This window comes from Macaca nemestrina, chromosome 10, assembly GCF_043159975.1.
Source record: "Macaca nemestrina isolate mMacNem1 chromosome 10, mMacNem.hap1, whole genome shotgun sequence".
In the NCBI taxonomy this organism is placed as follows: domain Eukaryota; kingdom Metazoa; phylum Chordata; class Mammalia; order Primates; family Cercopithecidae; genus Macaca; species Macaca nemestrina.
This window is the reverse complement of record NC_092134.1, coordinates 43,670,050-43,687,795: the sequence shown is the minus strand read 5'-3', so window position 1 is coordinate 43,687,795 and position 17,746 is coordinate 43,670,050. Positions and strand designations below refer to the sequence as shown.

Sequence of the window (17,746 nt, the reverse complement as noted above, 5' to 3'; positions counted from 1 at the left end):
ATAGCTTATTGTCTCTCTTTACTGAAGCTTCAGTTTAAATACACCTCTTCAGAGAAGCCTACGACCACTGTTGATCACTAGTAATCATTGTTTGGCCTCAGCCTACACTAGTCTCTTCCACTTATCTTTCTCTTTAAACCACTTATTACCACCTGCCATTGTATTATATTTATTTGGTTGGTTGGTTATCCTCTGATTCTCCCACTAAAAGGCAGTCTCTCTGAGACAGGGATTTATTTTGTTCTTCCATCCCCAATATATAGATATAGAACAAAGCCTTGCCACTAGCAGGAAACTTGGTAAAGGTTGGTTTATGAATGAATCCACTCTCTCAGGTCTGGTCCAGATACCACTTAGTTAAAAATCATGTGGATTTCCCACCATGTGGAAGGATTATTATTCAGCATAAGTAAAAGTAAAGAACACGTGATCCCAAACCCACAAAAGCCTGCAATCTGGTTGCTCTAGGTTAGACTGTTAGGCTGATAGCAGTTTACTTCCCATAATTCTATTTCCTGCCAGGCTCCTGAGAGGAGAGACAGTGCTTTGGGTGAAGAACAACCATCATTTTAGCAGAGGTTCCATGGTGTTTTCCATGACAGTCATCTCTGGGCAAACAACATAAGCTTCTAAGTAAATTTAGTTTCTGATCTGGGATGAATAACTTGTATTTTTATCTTATAAATTGTACCCAGCAATCCTTTTCTCACCCCTAGCCCTTGAAGATTGGAGGAAATGGTGTTTCTGACTACACCAGTAACAGGATGGGAGCTTATTTTAAAGACACTTGTAGGAAAGGCTTTGGAGAAAAACTAGCTTATCGGGAGACTCCTAATTCAGGATCTTATATCCTTGATTAAACTCTGACTTTTACAATTTCCCAAAGTACACACACACACGCACACATGCACACACGCACACCAGAATTAATTGGTTCAGAATGAAACCAGCTAACACAGTGGCGCATTGTGTGGAGGTTGATCTCTATTGTGACCTAACTCCATGGACTACATGGAAATACAAGAACCAAAACTTGTATTTGTGTGACCAAAAGGTAAGGAAATTCAGAATACATAAGGCTATAAAAGGAAAAAAACAAAAAGAAGGTAAGCAATAAGTAAAGCTTTCAGAGTCTCACAGCTCAGTCCTCTGTTAGGAGGTAAAAGGTTTATTTCTGTCTCAAGCGTAGGCTAAGGCAAACCCAAGTCTTGCTCTTTGTGGTGGGCTTATGAGCAGGGTGAATGGAAAAAGGGAAATTCCTGGCAAGCTCTGGCTTGGAGATGGTACAAAAAAACCTCAGTAAGTATAGTGCATTTCCTTCTTTCCTGAATCCATACTAACTTGCCCAGTAAAACTTTCTTTAGTCCTTTACTGATTCCAAGACTTATTTTAATTTTTGCCTTTCAATTCTTATTTCCTTTCCCACAGATGGTACTGGGTAAAACAGAAGCCTGTAAAAGTAAAGCTTAAAAGACATTCTTTCCTTTTTTTGGCTTTAAAATGTTTCACATGACTAGATGATAGTCCCACCTCATCCACCCGCACTTACATTTTTCCTCTTCCCAGCATTAATAGGTCTAAACATGCAGTTAGGCAGGAAATTTAGAATAAGAAACTTTATTATTTTCTTGCCTCTTGGAGTTTTCAAAAAATATTGAAGGGGTTCTGATTCCAGGTACAATGGAGTAAGTGTACTCACACCACCCTGTTCCTCCCACTGAATGCGGCTAAAAAACCTGGGCAGAATAAGTGGAGCATCTGAGGACTCTGAAAAGTAAAGAACAGCAGGCAGATTGGAGATGAAGACCAAAATGGTGAGTGTGTCATTTTTTTCCCCTCCAGTTTCCTTTGAAATGAACACAAGACTGCCTGAAACCCAACATAGATACTAAGACACAGAGAGAGCTCAGGAGGGATCCTCCAGTTACAGCTCGTAGAGTGGGAAAGGAATGCCTAGCACTAGGAGATAAAAACAATTATTTTAAATTTTTTCCCTTTCCTCCAGTCTTTCATTTATGTTAGACCCTACTAATTACTGCAGCGGTAGCAATAACAGGAGCACACGGGAATCAAAACTGAGAAAGAGGAACATTCCTCTCCAGTTGGAGGAGCTGTGGCCCAGAGAGGGTAAGATAAACTCCTGTGGCTTTTTCTACCTCCGTGTTCCCTCATCACTTGATCTGAGATGTGGGGACAGTTTCAGAAAGTGCACAACAGAGTAAGGCCACCAGAAGTCTAGATTTCTGACCACAGAAAAAGGTGAGAGCCCCAGGACACCAGGGGGTATAAGGAGATCACAGAGAGAAAGGAGTTCAGGATTATAGCCCTTAAAATTGTTTATGAGCTCTTGGGCTCACCCTTGATTTGGAAAGGCACAGATCTGATGCTACCCAACATAGGCATAAAGAACTGAACCAAAAGACTGTCCACTGCCCAGATCTTTGGCTTGAGACTGGGAAGGCACATACATGAGACAGACTTGAAAAGGACTACAAAGGCTTTAGAAACCAGACTGGCATTGGAATCTTAACCCACAAATGGCTGGTCAGAACTTATGAGCTGAACCCGTTGTGTCAATTACCTGCTAAAACAAAAATATAGACATTCTTTGTAGGAGTTAAACAAGACTCCACATCTTATAACATATCATTCAAAACGTCTAGAATACAATCCACAAGTGTGCAGCGTGCAAAGAACCAGGAAGATCATGACTCACTTAGTCTGGCTGACAAAGACTTGCTAGCAGAGCTATTGTAAAAATGTTCCACCGAGTAAGGAAATAAACTCTTACATAGGTGGAATAACAGAATGCCTCAGCAAAGAAATAGAAGATTTAAAGAAGGTTTGAAATGTTAGAACTGAAAAATATAACTTAAATATAACTCACTGGATAGGCTCAATAGCAGAAAAAAATCAACAAAGAAAAAAGTGTACTTGGAGACAGATCAATAGAAATTGTTGTATTTGAATAACAGAGAGAGGCTGAGCGCAGTGGCTCACGCCTGTAATCCCAGCACTTTTGGAGGCTGAGGCAGGTGATTTTGAGATCAGGAGTACGAGACCAGCCTGGCCAACATGGTGAAACCCTGTCTCTACTAAAAATACAAAAATTAGCCAGGCATGGTGGCATGCGCCTGTAATCCTAGCTACTCGGGAGGCTGAGGCAGGAGAATTACTTGAACTCAGGAGGCAGAGGTTGCAGTGAGCCAAGATCACACCATTGCACTCCAGCTCTGGGAGACAGAGCAAGACTCCATCTTGTAAAAAACAAAAACAAAAACAAAACACCACTCTCATATAAAGAAAACCTAGGATAATTCACTGATAGCAGTCATATCTTAAAAGAACTGAAAGGGGTTCTTCAGACAGAAGTGAAATGATCCTAGAAGGAAATTGTGATGCAGAAGGAAGAGCAACAGACATGGCAAATATCTTGGAAAATAGGTTATTCTTCTTTTATGAATATTTTAATATACGCTTGATGGTTGAAAGCAAAAATTAAAACATTGTCTGCTAGAGTTTTCAATGTATATAAACATAATCAATAAGACAACTACAACACAAAGCAGGAAGGGAAAATAAATCTGCATGGTGGTAAAGTTTCTACAGTCCGTGTAGTAAAATATGGATTCTAAGTAAATTTTGAAAAGTTAAGTAGATGCATTGAAATTATAAGACTCAACTAAAGCAGTGCTTAGAGGAGAATTTCAAATCAATCATCTAAATTTTCAATTCAAGAAATTAGGGAAAAGAAGATTAAAATAATCCCAAAGGAAAAAATAAATAAATAAATATAAGAGCACAATCCATGAACACAAAACAATAGAAAAGAAAAACAATAGAAAAGCCAATGAAACCAATGGCTGGTTCTTTAAAGTGTGTCTGTGTGTGTGTGTGTGTGTGTGTATATATATATATATATATATTTTTTTTTTTTTTTTTTGAGACAGAGTCTTGCTCTGTCACCCAGGCTGGAGGGCAGTGATGCGATCTTGGCTCACTGCAAGCTCCACCTCCCAGGTTCATGCTATTCTCCTGCCTCAGCCTCCCAAGCAGCTGGGACTACAGGTACCTGCCACAACGCCCGGCTAAACTTTTGTATTTTTGGTAGAGACGGGGTTTCACCATGTTAGCCAGGATGGTCTCGATCTCCTGACCTCGTGATTCACCCGCCTCGGCCTCCCAAAGTGCTGGGATTACAGGGGTGAGCTACCGTGCCCGGCCTAAAGTATGTATATTTAAAGAACCAGAACACAGACACATATTTAAAAGAGCCAGAATGGGCCGGGTACGGTGGCTCATGCCTGTAATCCCAGTACTTTGGGAGGCAGAGTCAGGTGGATCATCTGAGGCCGGGAGTTTGAGACCAGCCTGACCACATGGAGAAACCCCATCTCTACTAAAATCACAAAATTAGCCAGGCATGGTGGCGCATGCCTGTAACACCAGCTACTCGGTAGGCTGAGGCAGAAGAATCGCTTGAACCCAGGAGGTGGAGGTTGCAGTGAGCCGAGATTGTGCCATTACACTCTAGCCCGGGCAACAAGAGGGACACTCTGTCTCACAAAAAGAATAAGAAGGTAAAAGAACCAGAATGATAGAGTTAAAAAAAAGTAAATACATACAGTTTAAATACTTACCAGAAATACATATAAATACATACCAAAATAGTGAATACATACCATTATACAGATTGAAAAAAAAGACACCAGTCACCACTATCAGGTTGAAAGGGGATATCACTAGACTCCACAGACATGAAAAGGATAAGAGAATACTTTGAACAACTGTACACATATAAATTTGGCAACTTAGAAAAACTAGGCCAATTCATAAAAAACCATAAAACTACCACCACTTACCCAAGATGAAATAGATAACCTAAATAGCCCTATAACTATTAAAGGAATTAATTCCTAATTAATAACCTTCAAAAAAAGGAAATTTCCAGGTGTAGACTGTTTCACTAGTAAATGCTACCAAACATGTAAAGAAGAAAAAACACCAATTCTATAAAATCTCTTCAGAAAAGAGAAGAGGAAGAAATACTACTTAATTCATTTTAGGGGCCAGCATTACCTGATATAACAACTAAAGACAGTATAAGAAAACTACAAACCAATATTGCTCATGACGACGGATGAAAAATCCTCAATACATTCAAATCCAAAAATATATAAAAAGAATAATATACCACACCAAATGGAATTTATATTGTGAATGCATGATCTAATGTTAAATATCAGTCAATGCAATTCACCATATTAACAGTATAAAGGATAAAAAACAGTGGATCACAGATATAAATATAAAATGTACACCTGTAAAACTTTTAGAAGAAAACGAGATAAAACTCTTCATGACTTTGGGTTAAGGAAAGAGTTTTTAGTCATGACAACAAAAGCACAATCCGTAAAGGAAGAAATTGACATGTTGGATTTCACCAGAATTAAAAACTTTTGCACTGCAAAAGACATTGTTAAGAGTGTGAAAATAAAAGCTACAGATGGAATAAAATATATGCAAATCACATTTCCAACAAAAGACTTTTATCCAGAATATATAAAGAATTCTTAAATTTCAACAAGAAAACAATCCAGTTTTTAAATGGATAAAACCTTCAATAGATACTTTACCAAAGAGGATGTATAGATGGTAAATAAAGCCATGAAAAAATGTCCAACATCACTAGCCATTAGAAAATGCGAATTAAAGCCATAATTACACACCTACTACTAAGGCTAAAATAAAAAAATAAAAAAAACCTGAAATACCAAGTGGTAGCAAGAATGCTGAGCCACTGGAACTCTCAAACTTTTCTGGTGAGAATGTAAGATAATACAGGTACTCTGGAAAAAAGTTTGTCAACTTTTAAATGAAGTTCAACATATATCCACCACCATATCCAGCAATCTCACCCCTTAGGTATTTAGCATAGAGAAATAAGTAAGTTTATAAAATAACACCTTATAGAGAAACGTTTATATAGTAGCTCTATTAATAATTACCACAAATGAAACAACCCAAATTCTTTCAACTGGCGAATACATTTGGTACATGTAAATAATGAAATACAATTCAATGACATAAAGAAACCAACTACTGAATCATGCAACAACTTGGGTGAATCTCAAAGGCACTAGCTGCGTGTATTAGTCTATTCTCACGCTGCTAATAAAGACATACCTGAGACTGGGTAATTTATAAAGGAAAGAGATTTAATTGACTCACATTCCACATGGCTGGGGAGGCTTCACAATGATGGCAGAAGGCAAATGAGGAGCAAAGTCACTTCTTACACGGTTACAGGCAAGAGAACTTGTGCAGGAGAACACCCACTTACCAAACCATCAGATCTTGTGAGACTTATTCACTACCCTGAGGACAGTATGGGGGAATCCACACCCAAGATTCAATTATCTCCACTTGGCCCTGCCCTTGGCATGTGGGGATTACTACAATTCAAGATGAGATTTGGGTAGGGACACAGTCAAACTATATCACTGAGTGAAAGGAGCCTGTCTCAAAAGGTTACATGCTACATGATTCCATTTATATGAAAATTTCTAAAAGACAAAACCACAGTGATAGATAACAGATCAACGATTTGTGATCTGTTAGGAATTAGGGGTAGGAGAGGAATGGAATGGCAAAGGGATAACACGAGGGAGTTTTCTGGGGTGATTGAACTGTTCTGCATCTTGGTTGTGATGGAAGTTACATGAATTTATACATGTGTCAAAATGTATAGAACTGGCCAGGTGTGGTGGCTCATGCCTGTAACCCAGCACTTTGGGAGGCTGATGCGGGAGGATTGCTTGAGGCCGGGGGTTCAAGACCAGCCTGGGCTACGTAGCAAGACCACATGTCTACTGGCAATAAAAAATTAGCTGGTGTGGTGGCACGCAGGTTGAGGAAGGAGGATTGCTTGAGCCTAAGAGGTCACAGCTAGAGTGAACTATGACTGCACTGCTGCACTCTAGCCCAGGTAACAGAGCAAGACCCTGCTCTGCACAATACCCCCAAATTATAGAAATAAACATACAGATAAGGTCAATTTTGCTGTTTTTTGTTTGTTTGTTTTGTTTTGTTTTGAGACGGAGTCTTGTTCTGTCACCAGGCTAGAATGCAGTGGTAATATCTCGGCTCACTGCAACCTCTGCCTCCTGGGTTCAAGCAATTCTCCTGCCTCAGCCTCCCAAGTAGCTGAGATTACAGGTGCACACCACCAGGCCCAGCTAATTCTTGTATTTTTAGTAGAGGTGGGGTTTCACCATGTTGACCAGGCTGGTCTCAAACTCCTGACCTCAGGTGATTCACCCACCTCGGCCTCCCAAAGTTCTGGGATTACAAGTGTGAGCCACCACACCCAGCCTGTTAACTTTTTAAAATAAGACTAGAAAAACTAAAAGATTGCAGAGATACTGTATATAAAACAGGCAAAAAAGCATTGTTTTATTCAGTTTTTCTCTTACGTTTATCTTAGGCAATGTCCTTTCAGATTTAACACTCCACATGTTTGTTCATTCCCCATTCCCATGAAGGCAGCCATGAAATTTGAGTCACCCAGTGTAGATGTGGATCAGATTGCTAAGGAAGAGGACAGGCTATCAGAAAGTTAATGACTTGGCCACATGCCATCATTTAAAGGAACAAAGAGGACATTCAAACCTTAATGGAAGTATTCAGTCCATGAGACAAGAAGACATGCTTTCGTTTTAATCAGCTTTTCGTGCATTATGTTCCATGAGTTTGGTAGGCCAGCAAATTACCAACTTCAGGTTCTTAAGCTCACAGGAAAGAGAAACCATTACTTTTCCATGTTTTTCGGAACAGAACTCTCTGTACACAACAGAACTGTGACTCCAAGACCAAAGTAAGACTACAAGGCTGTGGATTTATTTATTTATTTATTTATTTATGGCTAGGTTGAGGCTTCGTCAAAAATTACCTCCCTTGAGCACAGTTGTTCCCAGCTCTTAGCACATAATAGATGCTTATTTTGAGCTTATCAAATTGAATTGAATATTAGTAGGTGGCTTTGACTTGCTGGGATTATTTTTAGGATCCTTAGTTCTAGACTGGGTTAGCAGTTGTGGTAAAAATAAGAGGAAGATACCTGGGTAGAAAAAAAGAGGGTCTTGGTGAGATGCTTTTCATGGTTAGAATATGGTATCCCATATCAGAAAAGGGAGAGGCATCAATTGGAATCCCATCAATGTAAGTCAGGAAAATTGGACTTGACTTCAGACAGGGGACTGGCTTTCCAGCACTCACAGAGAAGATGGTCACAGGGATAGCAGATAGTAGAGGCAGGTAGACTGGTGAGGCACCATGAGGAGCAGATGGAGGTACCGTTTGAAAATATCAGAGTTGGCTGGGTGCAGTGGCTCACACCTATAATCCCAGCACTTTGGGAGGTCAAGGCGGGAGGATCTCTTGAGGCCAGAAGTTTGAGACCAGTCTGGCCAACATGGCAAAACCCCGTCTCTACTAAAAATATAAAAATTAGCTGAGTGTGGTGACCCACACCTGTAATCCCAGCTACTCAAGAGGCTGAGGCATGAGAATAGCTTGAACCCAGGAGGTGGAGTTTGCAGTGAGCTGACCATGCTCCAGCCTGGGTGACAGAGCAAGACTCTGTCTCAAAAGAAAAAAAAAACACACACACACACAAAAGAAAATATCAGAGTGACCTGGGAACTTGCTTTAGCTTGGCTTGGTCAGGTTTCTACGTTACCTCAGAAAGAGCAGGGGTATTGTAAGAATACAGGTGCGTTTCTTCTGGAAACTGCTCAGGAACCAAGGAAACACCAGCTTAGACCAACACTGCCACACTTGGCTATTAGCTGCATTTTCCTCTCTCTACTCGCCAGCCTTTTCTGCCTATATGTTTGCTCCTGTTAACACTGCTAAGAGGCAGATCTCTTAGTATTTTCTAGGTCCTGGGGGTTGCAGAATCTTACTGAACCCATTGTAATACGTCACTGCCTAACCAATGGAATGGTTGCCCTTGGGGTTCATCATGACTGTAGCTGGGATCACAAGGAACAAACCCAACCACAACAGATCAGGGGATAGGGATAGGGAAGTTCCCTTCACAAGGGGTGTGAGGGGCAGGGGCTGATATTTCAAGGAAGAATTCCTCTAGACTTGGGGGCTAAGGCTGATATACTTCATGATACCCTTCTTACTCATTTATATTACACTGGAGTTGAAGGGAGTGGTAAGGGCAGTGGCTTTCTTTAAGCTAGAAAGACACACTCACAAAAAATTACTAGAGAACATAGCTTGTGTTGTTGGCTGGGCATGCATAGGTCCCACACAGAGATGGCATGTTGCTTTCTTGGCATTTCAGGTGCCCTGGCATTTAAGGTGCTGCATATATCTTTTAGAGAGACAGGGTGTGTTGGCTAAGAGCATGAGTTTAGGCTGCTTGAGTTTCAGTTCCAGCATGGCCACTTGCTTTGTGATTCTGGTTTTCTCTTTTTTTGAAACAGGGTCTCCCTCAGTTACCCAGGCTGGAATACAGTGGTGACATAATTGTTCACTGTAGCTGCGGAGCCTTGACCTCCGTGGCTCAAACAATTCTCCCACCTCAACCTCCCAAGTAGCAGGGACTAGAGGCATGTGCCACTATGCCCAGCTAATTTTTTTTTTAATTGGCAGTAGAGACGGTTAGTAGGGATGCTGTCTCATTATGCTGTGCAAGCCGGTCTCTAACTCCTGAGCTCAAACGGTCTTTCTGCCTTGGCTTCCTGAAGTCCTGGGATTACAAGCACAAGCCACTATGCCTGGCCTGCTTTGTGATTTTTGAATCAATAGCTTCACCCTCTGAACTTCCGTTTTCTTAGTTATAAAATGGAGACAATTATATTTTTGTTGTTTAAAACAAAATTCCAATCATGTAACTCTACCTAAAATCCCGCATGGCTTCTCATTGCTCAGAATAAAATCCCAATGAAGCCTCCACTTTGAATGATTACCTGAATTGCCCTCTCACCCTTTATTTTCATTTCTTCATGTATTGATTTACCAATCATTTGTGTGTCTGTTCTAGTCGAGGCACTGATGATAGATCATTGAACCAAGCTAAGTCACTGCCACCTTACTTGCCAGAAAGGTATGCAATAAATACATAGACAAATTAAAATGTACCCTAATGTTAGGGGCCATGGTTCACTCATGAAAGTATCAAGCAGACTGAGGTAGAGAGAGCTACTTTAGGTGGGGTGGCCAGGGAGGCATCCCTATAGAAGTGACATTTGAGGGGCATCTGCAGGAGGTAAGGGGGTGAGTGAGCCATGCGATTACAGGGAAACAGTGTTCCTGGCAAGATAGTGGAAGATCAAAGGCCCAGCAACAGAGGTATGGCTGGCATGTTGCTGTACTTACCCGGCCAAACATCTGATGGTACAACCTGCCATTGTCGTACCTACACTGATCGCCTGATCAGCCCAACGCTGTTGGAGGAACACATGCCACTGGGCCAACTGTGACACTGTAGTCCATTGTTTCATCTCCCAAATGGGTTCACCTTCTATTGTTCTCAGCTCCCTCTCTCATTTGCTTGGCAGCTGTTCCAAATATTCACATCTCACTGAAACCAAATATAAGAACAGCAAAAGCAGCAACCTTTGCTCACATTTTCTATGGTTCAGGCAATAGGCTAAGTTGTTTTTCCCACATATTTATCTTATTTAATCTTCACCTCAAACATATAGGTTAAGTACTGTTATTTTATAGATGAGAAAACTGAAACTTAGAGAGGTGAAGCAACTTGACTATAGATCCCACCAGTGACTGGTGGAGCTGAGGGTCACACCAGAGCAGGGACTGTGCTGACCTAATCCGAATCCCAACCCTATCCCCATCAGCAAATTGTCTCACATCATCCCCTACTCTCCTTGCTCAGAAAACCTGTCAGCATGAAAGCCTTTAGATTGCTTACATAGTTACCAAATTTCATCAACTCTGAGACTATTGATTTTAAGAAACAACATTATTTCATGTAACACCAAGAAGAAAATACTGCAGTTACACTATAAAACAATACTAAGACCATTTCTATAAAACAGGTGTTTCAAAGTGAAAATAAACTCTGTTCAACAATTGATGTACTTTAAATATAGTACATCCATATCCATCAAACCCTTTTCCTTCCTGTGTCAAAAGATAGAATGTCCCTCCTCAAGACTAAAATCCTCTTCCTATGTTCTTTCTTCTTTCTTTTCCTTGACCTGCTTTTCCTTGATTTTTTTCTTTCTCTCCAGTGTTCTCAACTCTACTTTCCTAAGAATGAAAACACTGTCAGGTCTCTTATCTTGAAAATCACATGCTTGACTCATCCTACATCTCCTCTAGCAAATATTCCATTTTAATTTTTCCCTTGCTATTTCTTCTTTCTTTCTGCCTGGTATTTATCTTGAGACCTATAAAAGATTTCACAAAGATAGCCTTGGTCCTAATTATATCAGATATTTTGGTCTCAATTATAAAGCCTAATATTTGTTTATGGCATCTTTGTTGTGGGCATATGTTGTTGTATTTGTTTCTTCCCAGCAAACCTTTCACTGGAGAGCAGTCTTCCCCTACACCATCCCATAGAAATACTGTTCACTGTATATGGTTCGGGAGGATTGACTCTTCCAATTCCCTTCTCCAGGAGTGGACACATGATCCAGGCCTGGCCAGAATTCTACATCAAGGGGGGTTCTCGCTGCCTCAAGGAAATGAGGCCAACCAAAATCCTGCCCTGAATTTTTCTCTAGGAGCTCTTGGGAAAGATGTATAGTCATGTGCTGCATAACCACACTTGAGTCAATGATAGACTGCATATATGACAGTGGTCCCATATCTGATTATATCATCATATTTGTACTCTACCTTTTCTATGTGTAGATATGTTTAGACACAAAAATACCATTGTGTTACAACTGCCTACTGTATTCAGCACAGTAACATGCTGTACAAGTTTGCAGCCCAGGAGCAATAGGCTATACTATATACACATCTATGATGTTTGCATGACAATGAAATCACCTACTGATGCGTTTCTCAGAATGTGTCCCCATCGTTAAGTGATGCATGACTATACTCTTTCTACAAAGATTGCACTGCTGATGGTCATCTTGTTGATCATGTGGAATAGCCTAAGAGATAGGAAAAAGTGTGGATCTTGCTTGTCATTACCTAGATCCAAAGACACCCAAGCCAGGATACTCCTAGAGTTTTCAGGCACATGAGCTAATAAATTCCCCTTTGCTTTTGCTGTTTGATTGATGTCCCCGTCACTTGCAATCAAGAGTGCTAATACAGTCTTATAGTTTTCAGAGAGCTTTCACGTACATTATTTTACATGGGCTTGTGGTTTTAGAGGACAGGGTATGTGTTTGTCTTGCTCATGACTAAGTTTCTGGGACTAAGCACTGTGCTAGGCATATGAGAGTTACTAAAAAATGTTTGTTGAATGAAGTGGACCACATAGGTGTTATTACTTACACTTGTTTTACAAAGCTGGATACTGAGATCAGAGAGGTAGTTAGGTGATCATGGACTAGGTGAAGAGGCTATGATGAAAGCCTAAACTGGGAGGAGGAATCATAAACAGGATGCATTTGAATTACCATATGGGGGTCATATTCATTTTAGTCTTTTTTCTAGCTCTTAACTGTCTCCCAAAGGTGTCACATCAGATCTTATTACTTTTTTTTTTTTTTTTTTTTTTTAAGACAAGGTCTCACTCTGTCACCCGGGATGTGGTGCAGTGGCATGATCATGGTTCACTGTAGCCTAGACTTCCCAGGCTCCAGCAGTCCTCCCACCTTAGCTCTCGAGTAGCTGGGACTACAGACACATGTCACCACACCCAGCTAATTTTTATTTTTATTTTTACAAATGGGGTTTCACCATGTTTCCCAGGCTGTCTTCTTTAAAAGAATTTTCTTTAAAATTCTATGAGTGCATGTCCCCGAGCTCAGTTAATTTTTACATTTTTGAAGAGACAAGGTCTCACTATGTTGCCTAGACTTGTCTGGAACTCGTGGGCTCAAGTAATCTTCCTGCCTCAGCTTCCCAAAGTATTGGGATTACAGGTGTGAACCACTGCTCCTGACCAGATCCTGTCACTCTTTTGCTTTAAACATTCCAGTGGTTTCCTGCTACTTTCAGGAATAAAAGCTCAAATCCTCAACACATCCTACAAGGTCCTCATAATCATGCTGGCTCCTGCTTAAGACTTAGCTTCATTTCCTCCTGCCCTTCACTGTATTCTCTCTGCTCCAGCCATAATAGCCTTCTTTCCATTCCAAAGAATACAATTCTCCCTCAACTCAAGGCCTTTGCCTAGAACACGCCTCTTCCTCCACTCTTCATCTCGTCGTTTCTTCCTAAGCGTTGAGTTCTCAGCCCCCATCATTTCCTCCAGAGTCTTTTCTGAGTCTTCTTTCCCTACTCTCATTTTATTTTAGTTTTGAGATGGAGTCTCGCACTGTTGCCCAGGCTGAAGTGCAGTGACGTGATCTCGGCTCACTGCAACCTCTGCCTCCCAGGTTCAAGCAATTCTCCCACCTCAGTCTCCTGAGTAGCTGGAATTATAGGCGCCCGTCACTACGCTTGACTAATTTTTGTATTTTTAGTAGAGACGGGGTTTCACCATGTTGGCCAGCTGGTCTCAAACTCCTGAACTCAAGTGATCCTCCTGCCTCAGTCTTCCAAATTGCTGAGATTACAGGCATGAGCCACTGAGCCTGGCCCCTACTCTCATTTTAGACCAGGTCCCTTTCTATCTACCCCTATCCCTGTACTTTGATTGCATAGCACCTGGTTACCATCAGTTTACCGTGATTACTGACCATAGACTCTCCTAGAGACCACCAAAATATGCTGTTGATCAAGTAAAACTTACAAATGTTTCAGAAGGGAGAAAACCCTGCTGATATCTGCAGGGTTTTGAGGCCTAGACTCAAGTAGTTTAAGGAAATCTGATTGAAACTGGTTAAAGTATTTTACATAATAATTTAGAAATGGTGAAGAGAGTGAGGTAAGAGTCTTGAGACAAATCTTGACAAATAAACAGTTGTTCGATGAGCAAGCAGTTTGCAAGTTAAGCGACGTATTGTACTGAGAAATTGGCTGTTTGAGCAGCTAAAGTTCAGATAAATTGATTTTAGGAGTTCCTAAAGCAAACAATAAACATATTCACTGGTATATAGCCTTGCCTCCCTGGGCAAGAGTTACTGGAACAAACAGTGAAGTCATGTTGATATAAGCGGTCTTAGTTCTTATCCCTGAGTTAAGGTATGTGGGTGCAGACTGTCTCTGCATGATGTAGCTGTGTTTATGTCACTATTTCCCCAGCAGCACTTGTAGCAATTGCAACTTTTCATTTGATTAATGTCCATTTCTGCCAGTGGACTATGTGCTCTGTGAGGGAAAGACTAACATCTGTTTTACTCATCATTTTATTCTTTATACTGGGCACAGCACCTGGTACTAATATTTGTTGAATGAATGAGATAATGAACAATAGCCTGGATGGGAGGATGGGAGAAGGAATCAGAGAGTACTTTGCCTTCAGTCCTGTGTTAGAGCAGTTCCTGTAATGCCAAGGTGAGCACTGGGAGAACATGTTTAGAAGAGAGAGGTGAGAAGTTCCACTTTGGGGGAACTGAGTTTCATTTTCTTTTTTTTTCTTTTCTTTTTTTTTTTTAATTATGCTTTAAGTTCTAGGGTACATGTGCATCACATGCAGGTTTGTTACATATGTATACTTGTGCCATGTTGGTGTGCTGCACCCATCAACTCATCAGCACCCATCAACTTGTCATTTACATCAGGTATAACTCCCAGTGCAATCCCTCCCCCCTCCCCCCTCTCCTGAGTTTCATTTTCAACAGGAAACATACATCTGAAGTTCAGGAAAGAGAAAATTGAAGGGAACTGATGCAAAATTTATAAATTTTATTTATTTAGAATGGCTTTTAAAAAGCAAGGCAATGTGGAGCTGTCAGATAGCTATCATGTTCTATTAGTCTGCTAGGGCTGCCATAAAATACCACAGACTAGGTGGCTTAAACCATAAAAATTTATTTTCTCACAGTTCTGGGGACTGGAAGTCCAAAATCAAAGTGCTGGAAAATTCAGTTTCTGGTGAGGGCTCTCTTGTTGGTTTGCGGACAGCTGCCTTCTCACTATGTTCTTATTGTCCTTTCCTCAACATGCACATGGAGAGAGAAAAGAACTGTCTGGTGTCATTTCCTCTTCTTATAAGGACACCAGTCCTATTGGATTAGGGTCCCACCCTTAAGATATCATTTAACCTTATCTCCATAAAGGCCCTATCTCCAAATACAGCAGTCACATTGGGGGTTAGGGCTTCAACATACGCATTTGAAAAGGACATAATTCAGTTCATAAGACATTGCTATGAATATAACTTTATCATAGAAAAATCCTCCCAAAAAGCCCATGCAGATTGATAGATCCTCTTAGTTTGGCTAGGGCAAGGCTTATTAAATGTACTATGTTGTAAAGATGATAATAAATACATACATAGCACTTTCTGTGGGCTAATCACTCTCCTAAGTGCTTTGCCTCTATTAACTCATTAAATCTCATAATGACTCTATGAGTCATTATAATAATATCCATTTACAGATAAGGGACATGAAGACTGAACAAACTGCTTGCAATCACATGAAATAGGGCTGGCTACATTAACATAACTTCAGTATTTTGGGAAATTCTTGTCCAAGAAGATAAAGTTGCAAAATATTTGTTTTAAGAACATTCTGAAAATTCATTTATTTGAACAACAGACTGTTCAACTGGCCAACCCAGATTGCTTATCAAAGAGCTGTTAACTCAAGAGTCCCTTCAAAACCTATGCCTTGCTGGGTTTACCAATCCTAAATCATAAACTTGGCCTGGTCAAAGTCAAGTCCCCACATGGAAAATCCCACCCTAAACCAGACTCCCTAAACCTTATGAATATCTTCCTTTGAAGTCCTTCTTCTGAGATACAACTTAGAGTCTGTCAAGGCAGTGCTGTCCCTTAATGCAATAAGGAATAAACTTGGCTTTGATTGACCAACGGGTTATTTTTGTGGTCTTTTCAGGGAGTCATCAGTTAACAGAAACAAAAGATTAATGCCTTATGCCCAGTGCTTGGCTATGTGTTCACTAATTTTGTGCAAAAAAGAAGTAAGGCCTGGATTTACTCTCCAAAGAGACAAGCACCCCCACTTGGGTGAAGAAAGTTAAGTTTTAGGAAATTAAAGGCAGAATTCTTTGTATCTGTATCTGTTATAGACTCAGCATAGCACTGAGCTGAACTGCATATGAGCCCAGGGTAAAGACAGAAGCAGGGTATTTAGTTGAGTATAGCCAAAAACATTATCAAAACTGCCCTGGTGAGATTGAAGATTAGAGTGGGGAAGCTCCCTGGGACTGTGAAGTACAGAGAAAAAGCACTGGATTTGTTTGCAAGGGACACCTGCACCAAAAAATAAATAAAATTAAATTTTTTCTTTTTTGAGATGGAGTTTCACTCTGTCACCCAGACTGGAGTGCAATGGCCCGATCTCAGCTCACCGCAACCTCTGCCTCCTGGGTTCAAGCGATTCTCCTGCCTCAGCCTCCCAAGTAGCTGGGATTACAGGTATGCGCCACCATGCCTGGCTAATTTTTGTTTTTTTAGTAGAGACAGGGTTTTTCCATGTTGGTCAGGCTGGTCTTGAACTCCCGACCTCAGGTGATCCGCCTGCCTCAGCCTCCCAAAGTGTTGGGATTACAGGCATGAGCCACCACGCCTGGGCTAAAATTTTTTTTAAAGTACTGGTTTTGGATTCAGAAATGTGTTTGTGTTCACCATTTACCCGTGATTTTACTGTGGGCAATTAACTTCCCCAAACCTCAGTAGCTCACCTGTAAAATAGAAATAATGTCAGTACCTACATCATAGAGTTAATATGAGGGCCAAATGGGACAGTGTATGCCAAGAGCTTGTCATGGTGTAATTGGTGGTATTAACTGTTATTATTACAATTCACTGCAGGATTGTAGGGCTTGGGAAGAGGAAAGATATGGTCAGTGGTATACTTGAAAGGGATTGAATAATTCAAAAATGAGAGAGAAATGTATTCGAAGCTGGGAATTCAGGATATGGCTCTTCTGTAGTAGTTTGGCATTTTTCCACAAAGACTCGTTATCAAGGCCACAGGGGCTGTTTCCCTAGCTAAATTCTCTCGCTTTGCATGTCAAAGTGCTATTTACCTGTCATGAAGGCTGCCCAGGCAGAGTTTAGAACTGTAGCATAAGGTTGACCTTAAAAGGTCAAGAATTTAGAAGTCAACAGAGATGAAATCTGTCAATGAAACAACTAAGTGTTTTTGTGGGGATGTGTGGGAGGTGGGAACTGCTTTTTTTAAAGATGCTATCAGTGGTGATGCAAAAGAATATGAGCTAATGAGCCCAAGGCTGTTCCTTCTTAAACCTGCTTATTCACCAACCAAGCAATTCCTGCCCAGAAGTAGGGAGAGAGAGAGGTGATGTTAAGTGAGCCCAGTGCTTACTGTGTGCCATGCCAGTTTTATGTTTGGCCTCCAAAGACAAAGTGAAGGGAAAGAGAAAGGAGAGAAGCTACTCTTCTCATTATTTGTAGAACTACAAACCCAATATTTATCATGTGCTTACCATGTGCCTCTATGCTTTGCACACATTACCTTGTTTAATCCTTCTCACAAAC

The 17,746-nt window shown here is 40.7% G+C and overlaps 1 long non-coding RNA gene across 5 annotated transcripts in view; it reads left to right on the top strand.

The window, feature by feature from the left end:
* Positions 1–17,746, top strand: part of LOC105483758 (uncharacterized) — an 80,287-nt gene that overhangs the window by 25,046 nt on the left and 37,495 nt on the right. For all 5 annotated transcript variants that reach the window (XR_011608992.1, XR_011608990.1, XR_011608991.1 and 2 more), the window contains 2 exons: positions 1,676–1,814; positions 16,539–16,660. This is a non-coding gene — a long non-coding RNA (uncharacterized lncRNA). The remainder of the gene's footprint in view (positions 1–1,675; positions 1,815–16,538; positions 16,661–17,746) is intronic.